This window comes from Triticum urartu, chromosome 7A, assembly GCF_056163025.1.
Source record: "Triticum urartu cultivar PI428250 chromosome 7A, HENAU_Tu73, whole genome shotgun sequence".
Lineage (NCBI taxonomy): Eukaryota > Viridiplantae > Streptophyta > Magnoliopsida > Poales > Poaceae > Triticum > Triticum urartu.
Genome location: NC_141879.1, coordinates 1,326,206 through 1,343,961, shown reverse-complemented (window position 1 = coordinate 1,343,961; position 17,756 = coordinate 1,326,206).

Here is a 17,756-nt window from a genome sequence, read left to right as displayed (position 1 = left end):
AGGTAAAAGATGTCTGTCTTTCCTTTCAGTTGGGGAGAGAAGAGGAGAAGAACGGTGGCTGGCGAGGTTCAATCTGCTGCGTGCTTCATGTCCAGTTCATAATAATTAAAAAATTAACAAGTGCAGAAGATATTATTCCATCAGAGGACAAACCTGCAAAATTGTCACCTGTGCAGACAATGTATTAGCTAACATCTATCCACGGCACCTCATCACTGCCCCAGAGCACATACTAATTCAGATTCCTGAAAGAGAAAAAAAATGGCAAATCGACTGCAAGATTACTAGCCCTTGCTCAGATTTTCAAAATGTATTTGTACCAAGCAGGATAACAAACACAAGATAAATATTTAGGGTGTGTCTAGGTCTCAATCGACTGAGACTTAACCAAGTCTTAGTCAAGTGATATACTAGTATATAAGAAGAAGAAAAACTGAAAAGAAATTTTTTTGTACGAATCTCCATGCAAGATCAAAGGAATATAAGTCTAAGTCGACTGAGACTTGGCAAAACTGGAATATTTAGGAGAAGGTCTCACTACTACCATGCACTTTCATCTGCATCACATAGAACAGATGTACTATTAGAAAATTCAGAGCTCAAAACAAGCTTCTCCTCTCTTACAGAAAATTGAATTTCTCAAACAAGTTCAATAGGTTCTAAATTTGTTAGCAGCCATCAACACTGAGCTACAAGTTTAACCGATCAGACCCCGGACTCAGTGTTTTCAACTTACTACGAGGACGTACTCCTAAAGATAAAGATTAAGAGACCCCGCAAATAAAAAAAAGAGATAAAGATTAAGAGAACATGGACTGCAATTGTTAGACTAGATAGATGTTGAGCATAATTGACTTGACAGAGTTCAAGATTCGGACATTATCATGAAATAGAACAGCACGTGCCACACCGAGGAATGAACAGCACGTGCAAAGCCTCCCGTCATCTCTTCCAGCCCGCCTCCCCATGGCCGGTCGCCTCCGAGACTCCGGCCCGACGCTGCTCGGCCGCGCGCCACAGAAGCAGCAGCCCAGCGACGAGCCCCCGCATGGCGCCCTCCTCCACCACCCGCGCGGGGGCCCCGCTCTGCACTCTGCCGTGGACGCCCTCCAGGACCGCCACCAACGTCGCGCTCCAGTTCCAGCAGCAGCTCATCTCCCCGCAGCATGAGCTCCGGGCCGTCCCCATCGCCGGCACCAGAGCCAGCATGGAACGCGAGCACGAGCCCCTGACCAACGCCGGGGAGGTGCTGCGCCGGTGCGTCGCCATGGAGGACTTCGGAGCTCAGCCGCGGGTGCACAGGAGGTGTTCAAGGAGGAGGAAGAAGAAGAAGATTGTGGGCCCCACCTGTACTAACGGTCAACTGAACGGTCAAAATAAACAGATTTGACTTTGTTGCCACGTCAGCCCTGACCTGTGGATTCTGTGTGTCATAAACGTGTTGAAATCGTCTAAACTAGCCATTATCTGAAAGTGGTAGTTTTTAATCATAAATTTATTTTAAAAAATTGGTAGTTACCGGTCACTTTTTAAAATGTGGTAGTTCAATGGGATGCAAACCCCTAAAGTGGTACTCCCTTCATCACAGTTTACAGAGCGGTTTTTAACAATCTCTGGAATCAAGGCGATTAGCGATTGGACTGAAAAATAACATCGGTACTTATAGCACGGCATTTATTACTAGAGTAATTAATGTGTACACATTCATAAAGTGCTTCCACCCCGTGTACACACATGCATGTAGCTATTCATCTCCGCTTACACACCTACATGGAGAGAAAATTATGGGCTTGATTGCGGTTATCACACCCTAATTAATTGGACATTAAACCAAACACGCCTAAAATCCCTCCGATGGTGGAAATGCATGAGAATTGAAGTGCGCCGTGTAAACTGACGAAGGGAGTAGGTTTTTTGTCAGTCACTCCTTATATCCCTTCAGCATGAAAATGTCAGTGGCATGCATTTATTTGTATTTTTTGGGGTATATCTCTGGATTTGATACATCAGGTATTATGACATAACCCAACTTTGCTCTTTTTTTGCTTCTACATGTTTTTTGCATTGTTGTCTTATAGGCAGGTCATAAGTGACGCTTCTTTATTTTGTATATCGGCCTTTCAGAAATAGATTCCTGCCCTGTTGCTGCATGTCACCACTTCAAGCCATGGTCCGGTGGCAGTAATGGCCTGCAAATAAATATTGCTTCCTTGTAAAACTAGTACTCCCTCTTAAACTAATATAAGAGTATTTAGATTACTAAAATTGTGATTTAAACACTCTTATATTAGTTTACGGAGGGAGTACATGCGTACGTGCAATGCACATTGATAGTAGGCAGAAAATTAATTGCAAATTGATATCAGGCAGAAAATTCATTGCGTGTTTGATAATAGGTAGGATACTGTATTAGTTAGGTGCGAATTATGTGGATAGTCCATATTTGGTACTCCCTCCGTTTTTATTTAGTCTGCATATTAGGTTTGACCGAAGTCAAACTTTGCAAAGTTTGACCAAGTTTATAGAAAAATATATAAACATTTGCCATAACAAATCTATATGATGTGAAAGTACATTCAATAATGAATCTAGTGGTATTGATTTTTTATTGTATATGTTAATATTTTTGTTTATAAACTTGGTCAAAGTTTACAAAGCTTGACTTTGACCAAAGCTAATATGCGGACTAAATAAAAACGGAGGGAGTATGTTGTTAATTGCACATTAAATATGTTGAGCGCTCGTCATTGGAGAAATATAGGTCATTAGATCGACACTGTTTGATGGCTGAGATTTGTTACATCTGCACCTTTGGGTCTTTTTATATTGATATAGATATAGATAAAGACATAGATATAGATATAGTTATAGATGATCGTATCTTCTCCCCAACAATAATTTACAATATCCATTTGCTTCTCAAATAATATTGCTTTAATTCAAATATTAAATGATTCAAATTTATGGTGCTCCAAAACATTCATTTGCTTCTATAAAAGTACTGCCAAAAGAGAGCCTTGCAACCCACAGAAATTCCGAAGGACGACATAACATAGAGAAGGACTGCAACGGTTTATTTGCCTCTTGCCAAATGATAGGCGAGTTTCACCACCGATGTTGTTGTGCGCCCAAGAAACTCAGTGCATCTGTTGATAAGAATAGTCATCCTTGAGATATGCATTCCGAAATTGTAGTTTATATGGCACTGCTTTTTCCTGGATCCAACTCTGCCTGATTGAATAAAATTTATTGCCATTGAAAAAATATCGCTCCCGAGATCGCGTCAAACCGTAATGCTTCGTTTGGATGTTCATATTCAGACCTCGGCATTGATATTGGGGCCAGTATCAATTCAACTTGGACATTGATATTGACATTTAAGAAAAATTCTGTTGTTTGGATGTTGATATATTTGACACATAGACATTGACATTGAGACCAATTCTCAATCTTGCTTGGATGTTCATATCGTTGACTTGTCACTTGGCCCACATGTCATACTCTGTCCTCCACCATTTTTTGTCCACTTCTCTTCCGCCGGAACCATCACTGTCGACAATCGTACAGTTGAAAAAAGGCAATGGAAGAGGAATTGGAGCTATCCTCGTCCCATGCCTTTTCTCATCGCCTCATGGAATTCCACCCTCACTTTCTCCTCATCTCGTCGCTGACGCAAAGCCACTATACCACTGATAGAACCCTCTTTACCAACCATTTCTTTTTCAGTGCCTCCGGCTTCATCCCGTCAGTGCACTATACTCCACCCTCGGAGGACGAATGCTTTCCCGCTGCTGCCGACTTGGAGTTCGCCTCGCGCCACACTGCCGTGACGTTGGCACTGATGACCCCACCATGAGCTCCAGCGCGGAGCTATTCCACCCCAACGGCATCCATGTTGGTTACCTCTCCCGGTTCGCCAATAAACGGCTCATAGGGAGCAGGAGGAGTTGGGCGGCTCGACAACCATGTGCGGCGGCCTGACCGGGCTAGGTTGGATCAGAGGGGGAAACGGTCGGCTGGGCACTGTGGCTCGTAGGGGAAAGTGGAGGCCGTGGTCGTAGGCAAGGAGGAACCGCTTGGGTGCACGGCTCCCTTTATATCATTTTTAGAAACTAACCTATTAATCTAGTGCCTAATGTCGCTTCCTATTTTTGACTATTCTATTGTTTCGTGGGAAAATCATACCAAATGAAGTCAAAACATGGTGAAACTTTATAGTGATTTTTTCTATGGTCCCTTCGCAACTCCGTTTGACCTAATTCCAGGCCCGTAAATTCCCTAAAATCCATAAACCACCAAAACGAGACCCGAAAAAATTAATCCGCCACCGCAAGCCACTGTTCTTCCGCGTTCCCATCTGGAGGCTCCGCCAGTTCTCTGCCAGAGGGGGAATCAATCACGGAGGGCCTCTACCTCAACCTTACTGCCTCCCCGATGATGTGTGACTAGTTTCTCACAGGACCTACGGGTCCATAGCGGTAGTTATATATATATATATATATATATATATATATATATATATATATATATATATCCCTCTCTCTCTCTCTCTCTGATCTTCAATACAATATTCTCTTCGGAGTTATATTTGATGTAATCCTTTTGTGTGGTGTGTTTGTTGGGATTTGATGAATTGTGGGTTTATGATCATATTATTCATTAAAGTAATTGAGTTATTTTTGAACTTTATTATGTGTGATTGTTATAGCTATGTGATGCTTTCCGATCTATGAGTTTTCATTGGTCAAGTTGATGATTAGATCTTCAGTGGAAGTGGTGCGTAGTAGGTTCAATCCTGCGGAAATTGTAGATTGTGGAAATTTGGTGGAGGTACCAAAGTTGTGTGCATCTCTTGAAAGTTTGCACATTAGATGTTGTGACAAGTTGGTGTCTATGCCAACGAATCTTGGGGATGTCGAAAAGTTGAGAGAACTCACTTTGATTGAGTGTGAAGCCCCGAGGACATTTCCAATTGGAATGCATGGAATCACTGTGCTCAAGAAGCTGCGACTGGAGTGGTGCCCAAGGTTAGAGATGCTACTGAAGGGACTTGTGCAGCAGCTCCCAGCCCTCAAGGAACTACGGATCAGAGGCTGCCTCAACTTGGAGGGAGCCTTAAGAAGAGGAGGCGCTTGCTGGGATTCGGTTCAAGCAAATCAAAAGAGATATGTTGGGAATTCCTGTCAAGAGTAATACCGCAGCAGCGCTAATTGATTCGCTAAATTTTGATTGAAATGCATGTGTGTTTGTGCCAGCGTCGTGGGATCATGCATTTCAGGATTGATGCATTTGTTGAGTCTATTATATTAGTATGTATGTTGAGTACAACCTACCTAGACTCGATGTCTTTGTTATCATGCGACATGTATCCACGACTGTTATGAATTCATGGTATTCGCAAAACAAACAACAAGCTGTTATTAATCATGGTGACCTGCAAACTGCAACTGCGACCAGTGTCCAATATACCTACTCTCCATTGCTTCTCTGACATGAATGTTACATTCTGAACTCCAACATAACACAAGTGATATATGCAGCAACATTGTAAGCTACTGTGTGTGTGGCGGTCTCTGAATTCCTTTGAAGTACCTCTCATCCGCTTTAAAGTTCCTGAGCCAAAATTGTACAGTTTGACAAATGTAAGATGGATCATTTTGGTCTAATGAAAACCTGCCTGATGTAGTTACCTCTAACTGTTGTGACACACACGAAATGCTCTGAGACCGGGAACAAAACAGAGCATTCAGCAGTCCAGCAAAAACACATACCAAGTGCTCTGTTCCTGGCCTTTTAGTTTCGTTTGTTTCACTGACGAATGCTGGCAAGCTCTACATGCGCTTTTCATTTTCAATATGCGCCATTTATGCTCTGTTTTAGCCCCTGATATTATGGCATCCCTGCTTGTTTGGTAGTTAAAAACACAAATACACAAGTTTATCACTGTAATGCTTGCTATTTACTCCCTCTGTCCTGTAATATAAGATATTATTACATCCAATATGTGAGTATATTGGATGCAATAGCATCTTATACTCCCTCTATTCCCTTATACAAGGCCACAAACCCAAATTACAAGTACCAGGGTGAAATATCGATACTGCTTTGCAAGCCAACTTTTTTTCGTTAACCGGGATCATTAATACGGCCGCATGCATGCAAGGAAGGAATGAGAAGGAAGTAGCATAATATCTTTATGACTACATGCATGCAAGTATTCAACAAGTTGGTAGTATGGGGAAACGTCATTAATTTCTGCCTCAAATTATTGTTATTGGCCTTGTATAGATGCAAAATGTATTTGTCATAGTGGCCTTGTATAAGTTAATGGAGAGAGTATTATGGACTGGAATGATGGACTAGAGAATTGAAATGTGGAGGATGCTTGTTTCCTGAACTGGTGACCAATAAGTGGAGCCTTGATTATGTGAGTTTCCAAGACAGCTTAACCCGTCTATTACGCCGCGTTCTTCATCTTTTCATCGAGTTCTGTATATGCTCAAATTGTTTAATAGGGATTTTTTCCCAAGTACATGCATGTTACATTGAGTTCTTCTTCTTTGCGTTGAGTTCAATTTGTGCTGATATGGTTTGATATTGTTTAATAGGGATATTTTTTTCATTAGTACAATCAACCTTGATGTTGCATGCCTGTGCTCATGTCTTCTCTTGATAATTCACATCACAATAGCATTCTGAATTACTGCTAACTTCTTTTAAAATTCAAAAATAACTCATCGACTGTCACCACAACCAACTTGACTTCAGATATCCGTGTGGGTATGGCCGTGTCTAAGTGTCAATACAACTTCTTCAGTTGAACTATCTGGGTCTGTCTCAGTCTATCAAAACTAGGCATGCCAATTCTTATATTTTTTCTATTTCATATAATCAGCAGACCACTAAGTAGCGTTCTGCTTTTACATCCTGACGAGTTTGGCTTTTCGATCCCTTTTTACATGGGTGCGGTGTTGCATTGCCTCTCTGAATACGTCTTTTTATCTCAGTCTTTCTCAATGTTGAGGACCTACATGTTTACAGAGCCAAATCTGTTACGATTAAACCTAGCTCTATAATCCGTCGCCACCATCTTCCGACATGCCATTTTCAGCAGTGATCAATGCATTGAGCATGCCAGACACTTCTATCATCGACTCCACCACAACGCCATCCTCCTGCGCGTGTCCGTCCACACGGTCCAGAACCGAGATCCAGGTAGTTGGGTTGGGATTTTTTTTGCTTCTTCAGTTGCAACGATGCCACCGGTAGTATGGGCGCTAACAAAAATTTGTCCTATCAATCTTAATAAGCCAATAATAAAAGCAAATCTCATGGTACTGAGTCAACTAAAGTAAATGAGGCCAAGGTATATCCATTATCTTCTTCCATAAATAATATTAATATGTCAATTAACCCGATGATCTCATTACTTGTGCTTTTATTAATATTAATTTTATTTATAGAGATAAGTCGGTACGTCTTCTCCTTAAAAATTGATAACATATGTATCATCATGGGATATATTTCAAGATGGGATCAAAGATAACCATTTCTGATTTAACTTAGAATATGATGATGAATTATAGATGTATATATTTTTTTAAGTCCATTTGGAATCAATATATACTTGCTATTGTGTGGGTCTATAGATTTTGCTGAGCATTAAATTTCGTATGAACTATCATTGTGTTTTGTCCATATAATTCTATCCAAATTTTAATACACATTAATTATGCCTCCGTTGCAACGCACGAGCATTTGTGCTAGTGAACAACTAAAAAAACTTCGATTGTAAACTAATATAAAATCTTTTATAGACCCTTAAAGTATGATCTTATATTAGTTTACAGTGGGACTAAATTGAAAGATTTCAGCAATCAACATGATTGGAAAGGAATTATTAGGATAGATACGGGCTCGCTTGAATTAGTGCTAGCTGGCCCATCTTCTATGTTGGGGTGTGCTATGCGTTAGCTGGCGGATTATTTTAAAAAATCCGCCGCCTCACGAGCCATCTGATCTGGCAAATCTAGGGACACTGCTTGTCCTCTGGTTTTGCAATAAAAGTCAAGTTGCATAACCCATTTGCAACAGACATCTTGTTACATAAATATTTGTAACAAAAGTTGCGTTGCAGAAGACATTTGCAACATATGTCATGTTGCAGAAAAGTTTTTGAGCTTCATATTTCTTTGCAACATAAGCGGTGTTGTGGAAAAACCTTTGCAACATAGATAATGTTGCAGAAAAAATTAGGTCTTCATTTTTTTCAACATAATTGACGTTGCGAAAAAACTTGTGCAACATAGGTAATGTTGCAGAAAACTTTGCCCGCGTCCAGACCTCATATGCAGTCTGATGCTCGGGACCTTATCCATTCGGTTGCGGAGATATTGAAGAGGAACAGGAACCTCCCGTTGTAGTGGTTGGTTGTCCCACGCAAGACAGGCGTCAGGTGGAAATTGGCCGGTTTCAGCGGAGCGTTTCCCATCTTCTATTCGGGAAAAAAGCTAGCCCATCTGCTAGCCTTTAACTTCCTTATTTTAATCCTAAATACTTCAGAGTGCACGCGCACTATCTCCGCAAAACGAGCGGCCGAATGCGAGCCGCTCGATCAGCCCAGATCGTGCGATCCTCGGCGTCAGGTCGTACCTGGTCGGGACGCGACCGAACGCGCACGTGGCTGGGCCTGCCCGCAAGCGCCGCTCTCCTGCTCCAGATGGTCCGCGTCGCCTAGGACGCACCAGTGGCATGGGCCCCACTTGGCATGGAGAAAGTAGACACAACAAAGGGTGTGCCACGCCTCTGTCTCCTTCCCTGATCCACTTCCCTCTCTTCTAGCCATGTTCTTTCCCCAAATCCAGAGGTGAGAGGCAACCGCTACCACGACGCAGCCGAAGACGGGGAGCAGGGAAGGGGAAGGGCTAGAGCACGGCGGGGATCCGCTTCTCGCCGGCGCAGGTACGGTCTCCCGCCAATTTTGCCTCGCATCTCTTGCTTCCCCATTTTTCCACCTGTCGTGGTCGGGGTCCCCCTTCATGGGCTCGCCGGAGAGGGGTTCTAGGGTTTCCGATGGATGTCCGACGAGTAAGATGTAGCTTTCGCGGAAGGCCGTGCCCACGACTAACTAGTCACGTCCGGTGGATTTTGGGAGTTCCTGTCTCGTCATGGGGAGTCAAGGGTGCATGTTTTAGTGGATACGGGTTTCATGGCGACTCACCTCCATATCACGCATATTCGGCGAGGTATTCCGGCATGTCGCCCTTGTCTGATCCGGTGTGGCGATTTTTTGATTTTTTTGGGCGGCGATTTGAGTTGGAATAGAAGGAGGGAAGTACATAAGAGGATAGTTCCGTTGTTTTTTCTCAACCCTCTCAAAATGCATCCATGTGGTTCTCTGTTTTCTCATAAGTTTCATGCATATGAGTGACCAGTTGGCTAGTTTCTTGTAATAGTTGCATAGAAACGCAGATGTAGTTGGAGCAAAGACACTAAGAACTGAAGTATCTGAATCACTCTTCTCCAGGTTCCACACCAGAGTAAACTTCCTCAAATAGATTTCAAAAGAAGCATCATAATGGATAAAATATTCAGCATCGTCCCTCAGCTGCAAGAGATAGCATGAGTCAGAATGTCAAGTCTGATAGCTCATTTTTCCTTGTTGTTCTGCTGCTGAGACTACCGGTCTCATGTTACTACAATCCCAATAAATCAGATACCCAACATGAAAAGCAAAGGTTCCAGGGCCAAAAATCTCCTCCAGCTCTACCGTTTTGAAACTTGCAGAGATATCAAATAACCAGCATTGCATCGCTTTTTGTAGGTGTCTCCTGATGCCTTTGACTTCTAAAGATGGCTCCTCGAGATAGCCTGGATACTTGTAGTCTGTCCTCCTTCGATTGGCACCCAGCTAGGCCCGTCCCATGAGCTGATGGCCTTGCTGCTTGGGCTCCTGCTGGTGGTAATTGGGTCGCTGACATTCCATGCATATGGGTGACCAGTTGACTAGTTTCTTGTAATAGTTGCATAGAAACGCAAATGTAGTTGGATCAAATATATATATATCTCAGTTGGCTAGCCAACTTAAGAAGTTGCACAGTGAGGGCTAATCCGTTGCACAATCCATGATATTCAGATGGATATTATGTAAACTATGTTCAAGCAGTGTGTGCTTTTTGGTTGCACACTCATGTGTGCTCTGTTGTCAAGGGTATGTGTTCATGCAAGATTTTGCAGATCAAAGCATTATATATCCTAGTCCGATGCGCTTAGTCACACTTTGTAAAGGGAAGGGCTATGTACTGGCTGCTCGGCGGTGACCGGGTGTCGGTGTGCGAGCGGCCGGAGTCTTCGAACCGGCGACTGCCTGCGGCCTCGTAGACGGTCGGATCTATGGTCAGGTAGCCGCAGCTTGGTACGACCCGACATGGTTGCCTTGACTCAGATCTGAAAGGCTTGGTGGCGGTGATCCAGATCCTTTCGGCCGTTTGGTGGTGACTATGCAGTGACTTACTACGGCTCCACGACGGTGGTGGTCATCCGAAGGTCTTATGGAGGGTTCATCTCTCGAGATCTGATGGCTGACTTCTGCGGTGAGATGCAAAACTATGGACGACGTCTTGATGTAGAGGGATGGTTGTGCAGCGGCGACGCATCGCATGTAGCTGCTGGGATCGCGGAAAAGTGGTGGCGACAATACATGAGCTACTTCGATGGTGGTGCTACGAGCACCCGGTCTAGAGCTCCGGGGTGAAAGCATAGGTTCGACCGGAGTTGGTTATACCTGGCAATAGCGATGTTTTTTTACGTCGTTACCTTGTTGAAGGCATTGCTCGGACATGCTTTGGACTGATTCTTCAGGGTGAAAACCCAGATTCTGGCCTTAGTGGCTGCATCCGGCGACGGCGATGCTTGAGCGTTGCTCCCTTCCTGAAGGCGTTGCTGTTGAAGACCTCGTCTTCCATGTTGTGTCATGGTATGGTCGATGCAGATATGGTCATTGTTGTAGTTTTGACGATCATGGATCTGGTCGCTTTGGGACTTTTTTTCCTCGCCTATGCATGCTTTGGTCTTATGACTTTGCTAGTTGCCGGCGTGTTTGTGTGTGTTGGTGTTGGCTATGTGCATCTTAGCTATGCAGAGGCCGGGTGCAGGCTCATCGTGTTTTGTATCTTCTTGATGCTTCATTTTGAGTCAATAAAATCCACCCTTTGTCGAAAAATGTACTTGCAAGGTTGACTGCTAGTTTAGTTTTGGCTCCAATGCCTAAATCATGTTCAGGAAGTGTGTATGCTGATTTTTTGGTTGCACACTAATGTGTGCCCTGTTGGCCATAAAGTGCATCAAGTTGCACACATTTTTTTGTAGGTGTGCTTTGTAAAATCAGCATTAGTTGTTTACTTCATGGCAATGTTTTCTATATCAATTGTTTTTGCTCATTTTTTCTTTTATACATTTGGTTTGGTTGCTTCGACTAATTTGTTTGTTCACATATTTTTCACAGACCAAAAATGGTTGTAGGAGATGCGGTTCCAAGTGAAGGAGAGGTATGTCGCTTTTTATAGCAGTTTTGTTTTTCAATTATAATAACTTTTTTGGGGGGTTTTTTCTGACCATGTTTTGTGTTTTATTTGTTCTATATGCAGGGGTCTACAAACCATTCTTCTCGGCGGAACTCGAAACGGCCCGTCGGGCGGCAGCCGTGTCGTGCTGATATCGACGGGAAGGCAGAGGATGATGAGGTAAGTATCGAGCAAGTAGTGTGGGTGCATTTACTTTTTTTTGCGCGCGCACAGACACAGACAAGTAACTTTTTCCATGCCTCCTTTAGGTCGGTGATCAATTCCACTTTGTGAAAGGGGGAAAATGGAAGGCAACCATGCATGTGGGAGTTGTAGCTGGAGCTGGCACATCGTGTGGGTTCTCGTTCAGTTTGCCGCAGGGGATCTAGGGATGCTTTTGTTGTGGGTGCTTCATGAAATTGGCTGATTATGCAGTTTTTTTGGGTGTTTCACGGGGTGGGTGAGTTGATTCTGTTGTTTACACAAAACGCTATGTGCATTGGTGTACTTGATTAAACTAGTTGGCTAGTCAGGCTTGTGCAGTTGCACAACAGGCTCTATCTAGTTGGCTAGTCAGGCTTGTGCAGTTTCACAAGAGGCTCTACCTAGTTGGCTAGTAAGGCTTGTGCGGTTGCACAAGAGGCTCTACCTAGTTGGCTTCTCACTGGACTAAGCAATTGGTTTCCATTTTTTGTGTTATTGGAGGAGTGAATTTTGTGGATGTATATGACCTATGGAGCTTTGTGAGAAATGCGATGGTTATACAGGGTTTGCGATGTGAGGGCTCTTAGGGTTAGTTGTTGTAGGAGTTTGCAGATTTGTTTATTTTTTTAGTCATTTTTGTGCAACCGGGCAGCCCCCTTTGTGCAACTTGTTAGATAGAACTTACGAACATTATGATAAAAATAGCCAACTTAAGTTTTGTTCTGATGGAGTATTGTGTTTTTGGTGGCACTTATTTTTTGTTCAACTAGGCAGCAAATCATGTGCAACTTTTCTTTTAATTCAAACTAGCCAACTTCATATATAAAGTAGCCACCCACCACATTTTCTCTCCCCTGTGCAACTTCTGTTAATTTGACTAATACATTGTTCGCATTTTTTTCTTTTTACCCTATTAGTACATGATGTGCGGTTTCAGTACTACTAGGTGTGAGGAGGAGGAGGTTAGCCTTGATGGCCAGGTGGTACCTCAGAAGGACACCTTTCGGTATTTGGAGTCAATGCTGCAGGAGGATGGGGGTATTGATGAAGATGTGAACCATCAAATCAAAGCCGGATGGATGAAGTGGCACCAAGCTTCTGGCATTCTCTGTGACAAGAGAGTGCCACAAAAGCTAAAAAGGCAAGTTTTACAGGACGGCGGTTCGACCCGCAATGTTGTACGGCGCTGAGTGTTGGCCGACTAAAAGGCGACATGTTCAACAGTTAGGTGTGGCGGAGATGCGTATGTTGAGATGGATGTGTGGCCACACGAGGAAGGATCGAGTCCGGAATGATGATATACGAGATAGAGTTGGGGTAGCACCAATTGAAGAGAAGCTTGTCTAACATCGTCTGAGATGGTTTGGGCATATTCAGCACAGGCCTCCAGAAGCTTCGGTGCATAGTGGACGGCTAAAGCGTGCGGAGAATGTCAAGAGAGGGCGGGGTAGACCGAATTTGACATGGGAGGAGTCCGCTAAGAGAGACCTGAAGGATTGGAGTATCACTAAAGAGCTAGCTATGGACAGGGGTGCGTGGAAGCTTGCTATCCATGTGCCAGAGCCATGAGTTGGTTGCGAGATCTTATGGGTTTCACCTCTAGCCTACCCCAACTTGTTTGGGACTAAAGGCTTTGTTGTTGTTGTTGTTGTTGTACCCTATTAGCACTTTAATTTTTTGGGTTTTATCCTCTGACCATTTTATTATGCCCTTTTCTTTTACCCTCTTAGCATCCCAATGTTTTTGTTCATCGTAGGGTTCTGCAAATCCGATCTCACGATGGAACTCAAAAAGGGCTGCTAAGCGGCAGCTGCGTGGCGATGATAAGGACGGGGATGGAGAGGGTGACGATGTGAGTGGAGAACACAATCCTTTGGAATTTACTTTCCTTCATTTTTCTTTTGTCCTTTAGGTTTTTTATATGGCACACATACATGTTTAATTTTTTCTCAACCCCTTATTCTTGTTTATTTTTTTCTTACACAACTTTAGGGTGGCGAAAGATTCCTCTTAGTAAAACTGCAGAGAAGAAAGGTATGCACGGAGGCAGTATCCAAAGGGGTAGATGCCACATCTTCTGCAGCAGCCGCTAAGGTAACATAAAATTCCATCAGGAATATTTTTTACTCCACATACAGGCAGCCAAGTCTATTAATTTTCATACATAGTTGCAGAAGGACTAATTAAGCATTGGCATGCTCAACTTTCTCAGTTGCTCAACGTTGCCATCTTCAAGTTTTTTAGAATTGTCCCAAGAGTATGTAACGACTTGGCATCCTCAGGCTTTCTAGCTGCAGAATAGTATCTAATTAGTTGGCAACCTCAGTAATTCTTGTTGGACAACATTATACACTAGTTGACATCGTCGGCTTCTCTAGTTGCACAAGAACTCGGATTAGTCCCATCTTAAAAAAATGAGGATTGCCCAATAGTATCTAATGACTTGGCACCCTCAGGCTTTCTAGTTGCAGAAGAGTATCTATTTAGTTGGCACCCACTGCAATTCTAGTTGGACAACATTATCCAAGTAGTTGACATCCTCAGCCTCTCTAGTTGCACATGAATATCCCATTAGTTGGCATCATCAGCATTTTTAGTTGCACAAGAATATCTCATTAGTTGTCATCGCCAGCATTTCTAGTTGCAGAACTAACAGGATATCAAGTTGCCATCCTCAACTTTTAATCTAGTTTTCCAGAAAACAAATATTTGTATGTAATGATAACTAATCACCTCTGCCTTTTTTTTTTGCGAACCCCAAGATATTTTTCAAGGGAACGAGAGTAATGAAGCAGATAATGTTGAACAATAAAGTAGATAATGTTGAACGACAGTCACCAGCTGGCTATCTGATGTAGACTTCCTGGTACGCCTCTCTCCTCCCTCTTCTTTACCACTTCCGTTCCTGCGTTCATTGCTTTGCCATGATAGCTCTGCTTTGGATCCAGGCTGGGACCCTTTTCTTTCGTTGAGAAGAAGAAGAAGGAGCCCAGTGGAGAAGGAAGTGTGGGCGAGGGGTGCGTGGAGGCTTCTGGAGTTAGTGGGCTATCACGTGATACTGACCGGCCTTTGTTTTCTGATTCTTCACGGATTCTAGGGGTCTCGGAACGAAGTTTCCTTTATGAGAACAATGGGGACAGAAAATTTCCTTTTTCGGCCGTCCGCTCGCGAGCGCTAACAGGCCAACGGCCGCTAGCCAGATGCATCCTCTATTTTAATCTGCCGGCCGGTAGATATAGCCTAGCACCGATCCCCTGATCAGGGCTGAAAAAGGTACGGTAACACGCACGGTTGCAACGCACGTATCATGCAAGGATACGTACGTACGGTGCAATCCAGAGAGACCGTGCGTGACACGTACAGTACACGTTCAATACAAGCCAAGCCAATCGTCGGTAGCTATTTAAAGCGCAGCGATAGATCCATCGATCGATTTCGTTTTGTTAACCAAACAAAAACGCCATGGGCCTGTGGTTGAGTTGGTTAGGTGGACAGTGGTATCCCCAACCCATCAGGGTTCAAATCCTGGTGCTCGCATTATTTCTGAATTTATTTCAGAATTTCCGGCGATACGCTTTTAGTGGGAGGAGACGTTCCCATTTAGGGTTTAGAGTTTAGTGTATATGAGCGCTTGTGTCTGTACTGATGCTCAAAAAAAAAGCGCCATGGGGTTCTCTACATACACGGAGGAGATCCCTGGATCTAAGCCCGGCCTGAGGCACCAGTACCTCAACCGCATTGACGAGGGCCTCGACCAGGACGTGGAGCTGTCACCCAACCAGATCTGGAGTGATGAACGTACCATCTTCAGGTGGTGGACCGGCATGAGGAGAAGCTCCTGAGCTATGCTACTGCTATGCATCGCCTATATATGGTCGTATTGATAGACGGGTTAGATCGATCGGGATCACAATTATTAGCGATCAAGTTAGTCTACTTACTGATATGTCATATATAGACATATTTCGGTGCTGAATTTTTGTCTCTTTTAGTTGTGGAGTCTTTGGGTATGTCCGCGATTACTGCATTCTTCTCACTTCCTTCGCGTTCCTTGACTAATACAAAATCTTTCAGCTAAAACAGCAGAAGGTTCATCAAACCCTTCGATGATGGATCTTTTATTTATACAAATACTCCTAGATGAAGACAATTGAACGTTGGAGTTTTATTCTGCATGCATGATCTATCTATACTAATCTATATATAGGAGTTGTACTTCGGGACGGATGAACCAATAGGAGCTGGACAGAGGCCCCCGCGCCTTCCCCGCTAGGGACACTCGGGCGGCGCCCTAAACCTAGTCGTCGGGGGCGCGTCCCAGCCTCCCCCTCCCTCCACTGCCGCCGGTCTATGCCTGGGGGCCAACGGGGTGGCGGACAGTGGCGGGTCTACAGGTTCCCCTCGCGACTGCTCTACGCTCCCGCCCATCTCACCGCCCTGACTTGCCGCCTGGTTCCGTGCCTCGCCGGCGACTCTATCTGCCCCGCACCTGCCCGGCGAGACCGCGCCCAGCCGAAAGCCCGCGGCCGCCCGGTCCGCACTCGGGAGTAGCCGGCGTTCTGCAGCGGCAGCAAGCCTGCAGCCAGCCGCAAAGCAATTCTTTGAGGCACCTTAGATGAGATTTCTGCCCATCTCCCTAATTTTTGTCTACTCTTACTCATTGCTCGTCGTGCTGCTACGTGATAGAACAGCTCATTACGAGCTTAGGCTTGTTGTGCTCCTTTGTAAATTGTAATGTAGTACTGTGCTGAATTCTGTCCAGGAATGTTACTACTTACTGCTGAACAGTTTCAGTTTGGGTCAGATTTCTAATCTATGTGGCATCTTGAGCTGTAATTTCCAGGAATTTTACTAATTACTACGGAATTGTTTCAGTTTGGGTCAAACAAATAATAAATTGTTCTCATTTTTATGAATCAGTGCATGTCATTGTCACATTGAAGAACAAAATGTGAACCACCATCACATGATTACATACATGTATCAAATGTGGAAGAATGAACACATTCAGATAGTCTTCTTTGAACTTTTCAAGGTACGTACGCTTTTCTTATGCAAAATTAAGACTTATCTGAGAAAAAAATTGATCAATTTATATTTTGCTATTGGTAAATTAGTTAGTACATTGGCATGCCATATTTGTTGTAAAAAAAATTATTAGGTTGGACCACCCTGCTTCAAAATCCTAGATCCGTCACTGGTGGCGGATGACATTTTGCCTCTCTACCGCGGCTCTGGGGTTGTGCGGGGCTTCAAATCGTGTGGAGGCGCCCCCGATCCGATCGGCACGACGGCGATGGCTGTGGCGCGACGGCGTCAGAGGCGGCGCGGGCTACGGGCGCAGCAACCATCCCTATTTGGGCGGCGGCGGCACGCCTGTTGGCACGGCCTCTCGTAGCAGCGCCACTCCTTCTTCTACCTCGAGCTGCCTCTCACAACTCTCTCTCTTCTGACTTCTCTCAAAAACACCCCCATGAACACAAGGACGCAGAGAGAGGACACACACAGAACACACACACGCATAGACCAAGGAAGAATACATAGCTTTGCCCAGTCAATCTCCCTTGGCTACCACAAATGCTACATCTTTGCACTGGCCCTCTCGGCCTTCCTTTTCTCATTAACTCAATGCCATACTTATATACACAGGAGGTTTGCCTCACGCACACCCTAGCTAGCCGGCACTCTTGGCCACTAACCCACTAATCCATCTACTACGCCACTAACCCAACAAACTCCAGGCACTACATCTCCTGGAATCTCTCCCTGACATGCACCACCCGCTAACACACTCATGCATGCAGTCAACAAGCTAAGAAACACACCAATTCTCTTGGCTTCAACGTACTGATCCATCCAGCCGGTCTTGCTTCAACCCGTCCACGCGCTTGCCGTATCACACGACCTTGCCGTGTCATCCGACTCAACCTGAACCAGCCCATCACGCTCCAGCCTTGTCGCATCGGCACTCTAATGGCATCACCGTATCAC